Source organism: Pyrus communis, chromosome 17 (assembly GCF_963583255.1).
Source record: "Pyrus communis chromosome 17, drPyrComm1.1, whole genome shotgun sequence".
In the NCBI taxonomy this organism is placed as follows: Eukaryota; Viridiplantae; Streptophyta; class Magnoliopsida; order Rosales; family Rosaceae; genus Pyrus; species Pyrus communis.
Window position 1 is genome coordinate 20,416,321 of NC_084819.1, and position 12,792 is coordinate 20,429,112.

A 12,792-nucleotide genomic window follows, 5' to 3' on the forward strand; every position below is an offset into this window, starting at 1 on the left:
AGGCTAGTGAACGAAAGAAACCATATAGACGCAAAATACATGCAAATCGAATAACAAAGTAAATGAGATACCAATCTTCAAACTATTCGATAAAACACTTTGAAACTGCATTAACACGTGAATACTTTCGTGTAGTACTTATCGATGAACTTGAAAACGGTGATCCAAACTTTCAGTTCTAATTTACTATGGTGATGGTCTAGTAGTATTCTTTTTCACAGTAAGTCATAGGTCTTGGTCCGAATCTTGTAGATGGAAAGTTCGATACCAATTTATTCCTGCACCTTTAGTGACCCTCTTTATCCTACTATAATTAGGAGCAAAAAACACAGATAAATTGCATGAAATTATCATCTAACTAGCCATTTATTTGCTTCGCATATATAATCCCTATCCAGCCTGGTTTCCAATAAATACATACAATTGCATTTGCAATCAATCAAAACTGAATTTTTAATTAGCCATTTACTTAACTAAATAGAATTAAATTATCAAATAATTTAATAATCCAAATTTCACAAAATATTGCATTGCTAAAAGGATTAGGGTTTTACCAGGATGTTTCCGTTCAATTAACGAAAGATTTAATCGCTTCCGCACCACCAATCGTTGTGACCCATGCGATAAAGGGTCGTCGTCGCTTTCATTCGTCTGATTCGGTTCCGCGACGATCGCAGGGATCCGTTGCACGTCGACGTTTTGGTCGTTAAAAGTTCTGGAGCAGAGAGGGAAAAGAACGAGAAGGAGAAACCGGGTTTTTCTGTGGCCCGACGGACGATGGTATTCGCTTATGGGCCTGTCTCATGTTTGCAGACCCGCTATTCTAAGAGTCTGGATCCTCCTCGGATCCTCCTTGAGGATCTCAGAGATTCGTGAATCATGTTTGTTTATCGTATAACGTACAATTAAAAAATATTTTTATTTAAAAATAAACATAAACAATACTTGACAAAAACTGACTGTACAATGTACGATAAACAAACACGATTCACGGATCCTCAAGATTCTCACCAAAAGGATCCGGAAAGGATCCTGTTGGCTATTCTAATTCACCTTCTTCTTTTATTTTTTATTTTCAAACAAGAAGAGAGGTTTCGTTGATGACAAGTTTGATACTATTCATTCTTATATTATTTTATTATAAATGTATCGCTGTAAAAAAAAAAAAAAAAAAAAAAAAAAAAGTTGTTTGATTGATTGTCAAATTGATTTTATGGAGTTTTTTTTTTTGCACAAATACCATTTGACCTTGCAAGTATGCGTGATAATACCACCTGAACTTTTAATTTTTGTTTTTTATCACCTAGACTTTCTTAACAGTTGGAGTCTACCACGTAAAACCATCCATTTTGTCGTTAAAACATGTTACATTTAGGGATATTTTCGTCAATTCACTTCATGAGGCTGGCTATATTCAAGTTGGTAATACTGCTTAAATCAATATCGCGCCAAAATTTGGGGGTTTGTACAGCCCCAGTTCTCTATAAGAGTTTGAAAAATTAATATTTGAATAAATTAAGGTGAACTATACACCCACTTGTTGAGCTACAAAAAAAATACCTTGAAAACTCATTGTAAATGAAGGACTAGATTTTTGTGTAATTTTGACTTCAATTTTACTGTTGGATGAAATTTCAAAGATCCGAATCATTTGATCCGATGATTTTGATAGAAGAGATCCGAAGAGGATTTCTTTCGACTTATGAGCCCATTTCGTGTTTTGAACTTTGCACTTTGGACCCACTATGTCTAAATTACTTTCATCTTCTTTTTTTTTTTTTTTTTTTTTTTTTTTTAATACGAGCGATAAAAAGAGAGGGAAAATTAATTTCTAAGTCCCCAAAATGAAAATAGAAATGACGGAGCTATGAAGGAACCTGGGTGTTCTAGACTAGAAATAGCGACGGAGCTATACAGAAACCAGGGTTGTCTTGATCCCTTTGTAAATTGAATTTTATTAGTAATATTTCTCTTTACTTGTAAGTGAGAGATCTCAACTTAGACCATCTTGGATGCATTATATTTGCGTTGAGTTCGATACCTAGTTAGTGGTTGGCCCATTGTGTAACCAAGCCAAATCCTCTCTTAATAAAATATCGTTTTGTCAATGATATTTAGTTTATGTGTCATCAATATTTGATTTCGAATTTTTTTTTATTTTTATGGAAAGCACATCTGAGAATGTTGAAGGTTGTGTGCATGTACACTTTTCATTTATGCTCCATTTCAATAGCTTGAATGATTTCAAAGAGATAGACCAATAGTTCGTCACTAATCACACTGATATTGTCGTCAACTTAACCACATGTGCATATATATAGACGTGAGACTTTATCACAAAATGCGTTGATGCAATTAAAATTGGAATGGTGATTTGTTCTAGCCCGATATGAGACTTTTTCCGTTATTCAGCACAATCATCTTAGAAATTGTTGGGATTACCATTATAGATGACAACACGGTTGCCCTACAAACTGTAGTGTTAACTACACTTCCTCCGCCATCAAACTTCGAGAATCAACGAGAATTCAAAGCGAAAATCGACGACATATGAGCGCTATATGGATGCCGGTGTTTTTAGGGCTCTAGGGCTGTGTCTTTGATGGGCATGCTTGTGCTTGCCATAGCTCAATCTCGTATTAATGATTCCATCACCCCTACAAATATACATTCAAACTTACTTCTGCAATTATATATATACTGCTTTGCTCGACTTGGTAGATATACGCCGCGCAATGGGGGAAGGCGTTGCGGAGTCTTGTTGCGAGAGCTACTCCAAGTGTAAAGTTAATCTTAAGCATTAACTGGATAATATTTGGCTGCAACATCGTGCATTCTGCAGAAAATGAAATGGAAAAAAAATCTCATAAGTTGCACTAGCATTAGTTGCAAAGAAACATACTTTAGAAGCTACTTTTTGACTTTCTAATTTGGTTGTGGTTATAACTTCCAAGAAAAGGAGACGTAAATACTTCTTTCAAGGTTTGCTAAATCCCCTCTAATATTTAATGGAAGGAAGATAAATATCGAGCAGAAAACGGAAGCAAAAACACTTGAAACAGTAGAAAGTTGGTGAGTCTGAGGCTAAAATGACGATTTTGTGTCTATTGCGGCGGTTTTCTGGTTTTAGCGGCCACTTTACAACTTTTAGTGGCCATTTTTAAGTCTAACAAATGTTATGTGACTTTTTGCGACAACAAAGTCGTCACTCTTCGCCGCAAAAACTATATTATATGGCGATCGGAAGATCGCCGCTAAAGGTCCACCAAAAATAAAAAAATTTCCTTCCCCCACCGTTCACTTAATATTTTGTTTTTTGAACGAAACCATTCAGGTGATGGTTTTCGTCCAAATAACCTAATTTTAGGAACCTCTTTGAAGGCTCCATGTGCCTTACTGGTGATTTGGCTTTCTAATTCGTTATCATACGATTCGAAGTTTTATTACAACCATTTTACACGAAATGTGGTAACGATTTCCATGGCAGGTCTCGATCGCTTCGGATGGTTATGCCTGGACGATTGAGACTCATAAACCGGATATTGATCTGCGACTGTGATACATTGACGCCTGCATATTCACAAAACCAAAGTTCCATTAAGCATCTCTCGAAAACAAACCTAAACTCACAAATCAACTTTTATAGATACAAAATAACAGCTATCGTTTCCAAACACTCGTAGTCGGAAAGAAACTACGTAAAACTTTTCAAGGACAATAAGAAAATCACTGCAGAAACCAACAACAAGATGTGAAAGGAACAATGACATGTATTACCAAATATCTCCGATTAAAGCCAGTTAGAATTTACTTTCAGGTTAGCATTCTCGAAGGACTAGGGTTCCAAACCCACATAAGCATGCAACCAGTTTCCAACTGATTCCACAGAAAGTGGACGAGGTTAAATTCAAAGACTGAGTTCAGAGAACCGTACAGAACTTAGTAGACTACCCGGTAAAAAAATGCTACTGCATAACTGCTCCACCAACAGCCAAAATACAACTAATAAGAAACAGAAATTAAGTGTTTTAACTCACAAATAAACATCAAATTCACTGACACTGCATTAAACAGGAGATTATTGCACCCTTTTTTTTTTTTTTTGGAGAAAAGAAATTATTGCGCAAATACTAGGGATGAAATTTAGTAATTTACGAATAGCAGGAAACAGAACAGACCCGAGTCAAATGTAACTCTCTGAGTCACACAAAGCACCAGGAATCTAGGATATATGACCATCAAAGGGCACCAGACTCCAAGTGAACAGAGCCCCAAAATGTATAAATAAGACATGTCAAGCCATATTTCAACTGGTTTCCTTGTCTTGCCAAATACAACCAAACTGAATGGAGAACGCACTTGCAAATAATTAGATGCAAAATTGGACAAAAATTGATTTTTAAGTCCTAAATAAACATGGATTACATGATGAAGCTCATTTGCCTCATAAGAACTAACCGAAAACCGAAAGAAAAAGCTCCTGAAATGTAAAGGCTTAAACATCAGCAGAACTTAAACAGATGCCAAATTCGGGTAACGAGGCCATTATGAATTCAACTTTCATGTTTCCCTAGGTGCATTACCAGTGCTTTTGTCATCTTAGGATATAGATTTTTACGCCATTCATACTGATACAGTGATGCTATATACTTCGCCTCAGACTAGTGAACGAAAGAAACCAAATACATGAAAAGTACATTTAAAACCAATTACAAAGTAAATGAGATACCAATCTTCAAACTATTCAATAAGGAATGACTTGATCGATCAAACACTTTGAAACTGCTTAACATGTGAATATTTTCCTGTAGTGCGCACTTAACAGACAAAATTGAAAATGGTGATTCGAACTTTAAAAGGAATGCAGAATTGGGGATGCTTGTATATGTTATATCGACCTCGAAACCGCCAAGTACAGATCAACTAGGAAGCCTCGGTAACCATCCGAAGGATCCCCGCTTCAGCAAGGGTGTCTAAGCGCACGAATCAACCTCATAACAAGTGAGAGCCAAGACACGGGGCTATTCCCATAACTAATGGGAGATTTCTCTCCAAGTTGGAGTCAATCATGATGCAACAAGTGGCAACACCACATTAAATACATTCAATCCCACATTGGCCAAAGTCAAGAAATCTTCTCCAACTTTGCCTCTATAAAAAGGTAGCCTCTACTCCATTCAAAGGGTTAATCACATTTACTATTCAACACTATAGTACCACTAAACTCACCCACGCAGCAACCTAAACTTACTTTGCTAACTTAAGCATTGGAGGCTCTTAGGCCGGTACCACACCGGTGCCCTTTGATACTTACTCTATCTTCCTTGCAGGTAGCTTTGTCAGTCTACCTTTGACCAAAGCGCCCTCACGAAGTCCTCACATCACTCGTTAGTCTTTACGTTGATTCAAGGTCCACTCGATTTTGTGCATCAACAGGGGCAAAAATCGAACTCCAATTATTACATAGGGGTCTTAGGTGTTCCCCTCTTTTCGACCTGCTAGGAATTTAGAGTCGCCGAAACACCAGGGACCAACATGTCAATTAGCATTATTTCTGTTCTAATTTAGAACCCTAACTTGTTGTATCCTACTATAATTAGTGCAAAAATACAGATGGATTCCACTAAATTATCATCTAATTAGCCATTTATTTGCTTCTTATGAATAATCCCTATCCAGCATGAACTGATTTACAAGAAATACATACAACTGCATTTGCAATCAATCAGAGTTGAACTTGATTATCCGTAAATTGAATTAACTTACCAACTAATTTGCAATCCAAATTTCACAGATATTGCTAATAAAAAATAAGTTTTAGGGTTTTACCAGGATTTTTCCATGCGATTAACGAACGATTAAATCGCTTCCACGCCACGAATCGTTGTAATCTAATCGATGCGATCAAGGGTCGTCGTTGTTTTGATTCCTCTGAATCGGTTCGGCCACGACTGCAGGTGTCCGCTGAACGTCGTCGGTTTTTGTCGTCAGAAGCTGTGAAGTGGAAGACGGACGATTGTATTCAATTATGGGCCCATTTCATGTTTGCACTTTGGACTTTGGACCCACTATTCTAAATTACTTTCATCTTCTCATTGTATTTTTCATTTTTTTTTTAACAATCGATATTATCTACACTAAAAGGAATGGGGGTTGGACTTAGTCTCACAATAGGTTAGCAATAATGTGATTCAAATTTACCTTTGGCGATAATCAAACTTAAGACTTTTCACTTACAAGTGAAGAGGAATATCACTAGATCGTAGTATTAAGTGGTTATTTTTCTTTTTGTTTTAATACGAGCGATAGTAGAAAAGAGAAAACCGATTTCAAGTCCTTAAAATGAAACTGAAAATGAAAATGGCAGAGCCTAAGCTATGTAGGAACCTGGGTGGTCCAAACTTGAAACATTGACGCAGCCATACAAGAACCAAGTTGGCCTCGATTCCTTTGTGGGTTGAATTTTATTAGTGATTTTTTTGTAGTGTATATTAAACCAACTAGTATTATGATCTAATGATATTCTTCTCCACTATTTCGACTCTCTTGGATTGTGAGGACGTATTATTTTTGTTTTGAGTTTGATACCTAGTTCATGATTGCAACCCATATTGTGTGGTCTAGCCTAATTCCTCATCCCCTTGGAATATAATTTTCTCCTCCCCTAGAGTAAAATATCGTTGTAAAACAAAGGACAAAAGGAAGAATGTGTCTCGTGTGAGTGGGTCAGTGAGAAGGCTGCTAGCATTCTTCTAAAAAAATTCACTTAAAAGGACTTTCAAAGGGCCATTCTTAAATTTTCAATCTTATAGAACTTGAAAACTTGTAAGAACTAATTAGTACTACAATTTAGTGACATTTCTCTTTATTTGTAAGGGGGATGTTTGAAGTTAGAACCTCTTGGATGTATTATATTTGTATTGAATTCGATACCTAGTTAGTGGTTGACCCTTTGTGTGGCCTAGCACAATCACCCTCCAAATAAATCGCTTTATCATTGGCATTTGATTTATGTCATCAATATTTTGATTTCGATCAATTCAACAATAACAATTCTATCTTTGACTATTTGGCCAATTTTTCCTTTTTAATTTATTTCATGGAAAACCACATCTGCGAAGTAGAGAGTGAAGGTTGTGAAACGGTCATCCCAACAACAATGAAAACCAGTGGCATGTTTGCTTTAGTTGAAGACTAAATATGTAATGTTCATGCGTATGACTTTCATTTATGTTCCATTTAATTAGCTACAAAGATTTCAAGGAGATGGATTAATAATTCATCATTAACCACACCGATACTGCATCAACTTGATTACATGTGCAAAACTATAGGCATGGAACTTTATCACAAATCGCGTTGATGCAGTTAAATTTGAATTGGTGATTTGTTTTAGCCGGTATGAGACTTTTTATGTTATTCAACACATTCATGTTAGAATTGTTGGATTGCCATGTATGGAAACTTCGACCAATCAACGAAAGTTTAAAGGGAAAATCAATGAAGGAGGAGCGGTACATGGATGCCGGTGTTGTTAGGGATGCGTCTTTGATGGGCATGCAGAAAATACACCGGACAGGAATGTCATAATTCACACTAGCATTAGTAAACATACTTACTTTATAAGCTATTTCATGACTTTCGAATTTGGTTGTGGGTCTAACTTCAAGAAAATGAGACATAAACTCTTCTTTCAAGGTTTACTAAATCGCCTCTAGTATTTAATGGAAGGAAGATAAACATCGAGCAGAAAACGGAAGCAAAAACACTTGAAAAAGTAGAAAGTTGGCGAGTCTGAGTCTAAAATGACGACTTTGAATCTATTGCAGCGATTTTCTAGTTTTAGCGGCGACTTTACCTTTTTTAGTGACCATTTTTAGGTCTAAAAACGTTAAATGACTTTTGGTGACAATAAATTCATCACTTTTTGCCGCAAAAACTATATTATACTGCGATCAAAAGGCCGCCGCTAAAGGTCCACCAAAAATAAAATTATTTCCCTTTCCTCCCCGTTCTGGTAATATTTTGGATTTTGGACAAAACCATTCAGGTGATGGTTTTCGTCCAAATAACCTAATTTTTGGAACCTCTTTGAAGGCTCCATGTGCCTTACTGGTGATTTGGCTTCCTAATTTGTTATCGTACGTTCAAAGTTTTATTACAGGTATTTCAAACGAAATTTGGTAACGATTTCCATGGCAGGTCTTGATCGCTTCGGATGATTATGCCTGGACGATTGAGGCTCATAAACCGGATATTGATCTGCGACTGTGATACATTGAAGCCTGCATATTCACCCAACCAAAGTTCCATTAAGCATCTCTCCAAATAAAACTGAAAGCTCACAGATCAACTTTTATAAAAATAAAATAACAGCTTTCGTTTTCTCAAACCAACACTTGCCGTCATAAAGAAAGAAACTACGTTAAAAAAATGGGTTGTTTTATTAACGCTCCACATCCTTATGAATACACCCCACATTTAAAATGTGCCTCTAAAATTCCAACTTTGTACTCCATTTTTCAGAAGCCACCCCATCCCCATAAACAAATGACGGCAAAAAAGCTAGCTCCACAGCCACGGGCCACCCATATAAAAGGTATTCGTCATCGATATCAGCACAGCCAAAAACCCCCCACGTCGCGGAAGTTGGCAACCAAGACCGACTCTCTAACAGACCGAGAATTGACCAACACTCTTGATTCACACAGCCCAATTCCCAATTACCTACTGGCAAGTGGCTGGCGATTGGATATATATATATATATATATATGGAGAGAAAGAGCATGGCGAGTGGCTGGGATTTTTTGCCCAGACACTATTGGTTGGCAGCCGGCATAAGGGGGTGGATGGGGTTTATTTTCGACTTCAGAACTTAATTCGTCAGGGTATAAACGAAAATTTAACTGAAAAAATATATTATGGGGTGTATTCATAAGATTGTGGGGTGTTAATAGAATTACCCAAAAAAATTCTAGGACTTTACTAAAATCACTGCATAGACAGAAAACAAGATGATAGCATTGACAAGCATTACCAAATATTACATGGGGACCAACATTTCACTTCCCACTTCCCCACCTAGTCAAGTAGTATTCTTTTTCACTTGTAAGTCGTAAGTTTTGGTTCGAATCTCGTGAATGGAGAGTTTGATACCAATTTATTCCCGCACATTTAACGACCCCTTTGTATCCTACTATAATTAGGAGCAAAAAACACAGATACATTGCATGAAATTATCATCTAATTGGCCATTTATTTGCTTCGCATATATAAATCCCTATCCAGGATGAACTGGCTTCAAAGAAATACATGCAATTGCATTTGCAATCAATCAAAACTGAATTTAATTAGCCATTTATTTACCTAAATTGAATTAAAGGGAACCAGACACCAAGTGAACAGAGCCCCAAAAGGTTTAAATAAGACATGTCACGCCATATTCGACTGATTTCAGAGCCCCAAAAGATATAAATAAGACATGTCACACCATATTTGACTGATTTCCTTATCTTACCAAATACATCGAAACTGATTGGAGAAATCTCAATAAGCACTTGGAAGCAATGAGATGCAAACTCGGACAAAACTTGGTGTTTAAGTCCTAAATAAAACATGGATGACATGATGAAGCCCATTTGCCTCATAAGAAACAACCCAAAACAGAAAGAAAAAAACTCCAGAAATGTAAGGGGATTAAACATCAGCAGAACTTAAAACAGATGCCAAATTCGAGTCACGGGGCCATTATGAATTCGATGTTCATGTTTCCCTAGGTGCATTACCAGTGCTTTTGTCATTTTAGGATATAGATTTTTATGCCATTCATACCGATACAGTGATGCTATATACTTCTTCTCAGACTAGTGGACGAAACAAACCAAATAGACCAAATGTTCATCTAAAACCAATTACGAAGTAAATGAGATACCAATCTTCAAACTATTCGATAAAGAATAACTTGTTGGATCAAACACTTTGAAACTGCATTAACATTTCAATATTTTTCGGTGGTATGTACTTACAGACGAAATTGTAAACGGTGATTCAATCTTTAAAAGAAATCAGGATTGGAGATGTTTGTACCATATTATATCGACCTCAAAACCACCGAGTACCGGTCAACTAGGAAGCCTCGGTAACCCTCCAAAGGATCCCTGCTTCAGTAAAGGTGCCAAAGCGCACGAATCGACCTCACAACAAGTGAGAGCCACGACACGTGGCTATTCCCATGATTAATGAGAGATTTCTCTCCAACTTGGAGGCCAATCATGATGCGACAACACCACATTAAATACATTCGATCCCACATTGGCCAAAGTCAAAAAATCTTCTACAACTTTGCCTCTATAAAAAGGTAACTTCTACTCCATTCAAAGGGTTAATCACATTTACTGTTCAACACTATATTACCACTACACTCACTCACTTGGCACCGTAGACATACTTTGCTAACTTAAGCATCAGAGGGCTCTTAGGCCAGCGCCACACCGGTGCCCTTCGGTACTTACTCTATCTTCCTTGCAGGTTTTTTTGTCCATCTACCTTTGACATAAGCGCCCCCACGTAGGTCCTCACATCACTCTTTACGTAGATTCACTATCTACTCGATTTTGTGCATCAACAGGAGAGGTCTCAAAAATCAAATTCCAATTATTGCATAGGGGTCTTAGGTGTTTCCCTGTTTTCGACCTGCTCGGAATTTAGAGCCGCCCAATCACCAGGGACCAACATTTCACTTCGAAGTATTCTGTTCTAATTTGCAACCCTACCTTGATGTATCCTACTATACTTAGGTGCAAAAACACAGATAAATTCCACTAAATTATCATCTAATTAGCCAATTATTTGAATTCTGATAAATAATCCCTATCCGGCATGAACTGATTTACAAGAAATAGATACAATTGCATTTGCAATCAATCAAAGTTGAATTTAATTAGCCATTTATTTAACTAAATTGAATTAGCTACCAACTAATTTGCATCCAAATTTCACAAATATTGCTAATAACTTAGGGTTTTTACCAGGATTAATCCATGCAATTAACGAACGATCAACTCGCTTCCACGCCACGAATCGTTGGGGATGCGATCAATGTGACTAGCCGACGATGATGGGACTAGTAAGGTCGTCGTTGTTTTGATTCCTCTGAATCGATTCGGCCACGATCGCAGGGGTACATTGCACGTCGTCGTTTTGGTCTTCAAAAGCTGTGAAGTGGAAAGGAGAAAGAACGAGGAGGAGAGAAACTGGATTTTCTTGTGGCCCGACCGGCGATTGTATTTGCTTATGAGCCCATTTTGTGTTTACACTTTGGACCCACTATTCTAAATCACTTTCATCTTCATTTTGTGTATATTTTTTTTGTTTCCTTTTTATTTTAATACGAGCGATATAAAGGGAGGGAAAAACGATTTCAAGTCCTCAAAATGAAAATGAAAATGAAAATGAAAATGGCCGAGCCGGAGCTATGTAGGAATCTAGGTGGTCTAGGCTAGAAACAGTGACAAAGCTATACGGGAACTAGGTTGGTCGCAATCCCCAAGTGAGTTGAGTTTTATTAGTGATTCTTATTCACTAGTTCGACTCTCTTGGTTGTGAAGACTGAGTTGAGTCTGATACCTAGTCAATGATTGCCCCTCATATTGTGCGGCCTAGCCTAATTTCTCATCCCCTTGGAATATTATTTTCTCCTGCCCTATAGTAGAATGTCATTGTAAATCAAAGGAGGAAGGAAGAGTGTCTTGGGCGGGTGGGTTCAGTTTGATCTGAAAGCCACGCACTACATTGAGCTCTCTAATTTATCGTTGACAAATTAATAAGTAAAAGCGAAAATGTTGAAATGAAAAGGGAAGCGAGAAGAATGTTAATATTCTCCTAGATTCTCTTTCACTTGAAGGACTTTGAACACTCTGAGAGGCCCATTCTAAAACTTTCAATCTTATTGAACTTGAAAAGGATTGCTAGAGCTAATTAGTACTACAATTTAGTAACATTTCTCTTTACTTGTAAGGAAGAGATCTCAAGTTAGATCCTAGTAAAATACCGTTTTGACATTCATATTTGGTTTATGTGTTAGCAATATTTGATTTCGATCAATTTAGCAACAAAATTTTTATTATTTAGCAAATTTTTATTTTTTAATTTATTTTATAAAACCACACCTGAGAAGGCAGAAAGTGCAGGTTTGTGAAACGGTCATCCCAACAACAATGAAAACTAATGGCATGTTTGCTTTAGTTGAACACTACATATATAATGTTCATGCATGTGTCACTTCCATTTATGCTCCATATTTATTAGCTATAAAGATTTCAAAGAGATGACTAATAGTTCAGCACCAATTACACTGATAGTGCCATCAACTTGATCACATGTGCAAACCTATAGACAGAAAACTTTATCACAAAGCGCGTTTGTTCGGGTGAAGATTTCTCCGGAGAGAACTCCTCGGCTCTCAGCACAGCAAACAACGTTGATCCAATTAAATTTGGAATGATGATTTGTTTAGCCGACATATAGGACTTTTAAAATTATTCAACACAATCATCTTTGAAATTGTTGGGATTGCCATTATAGATTGTAACAGGATCTTCTTATAAAACTGTAGCTTTGGCTACACTGCCTCCACCATCAAACTTCGAGAATCAACGAGAGTTCAAAGCGAAAATCAACGAAAGATGACCCCCATAATAAACATTCAAACTTACTTATGCAGGTAAGGACGAAGTTAGAGATCTGCATGGATGGGGTACTCTCAAATAACAATGTTACAAATTAAAAAGTTC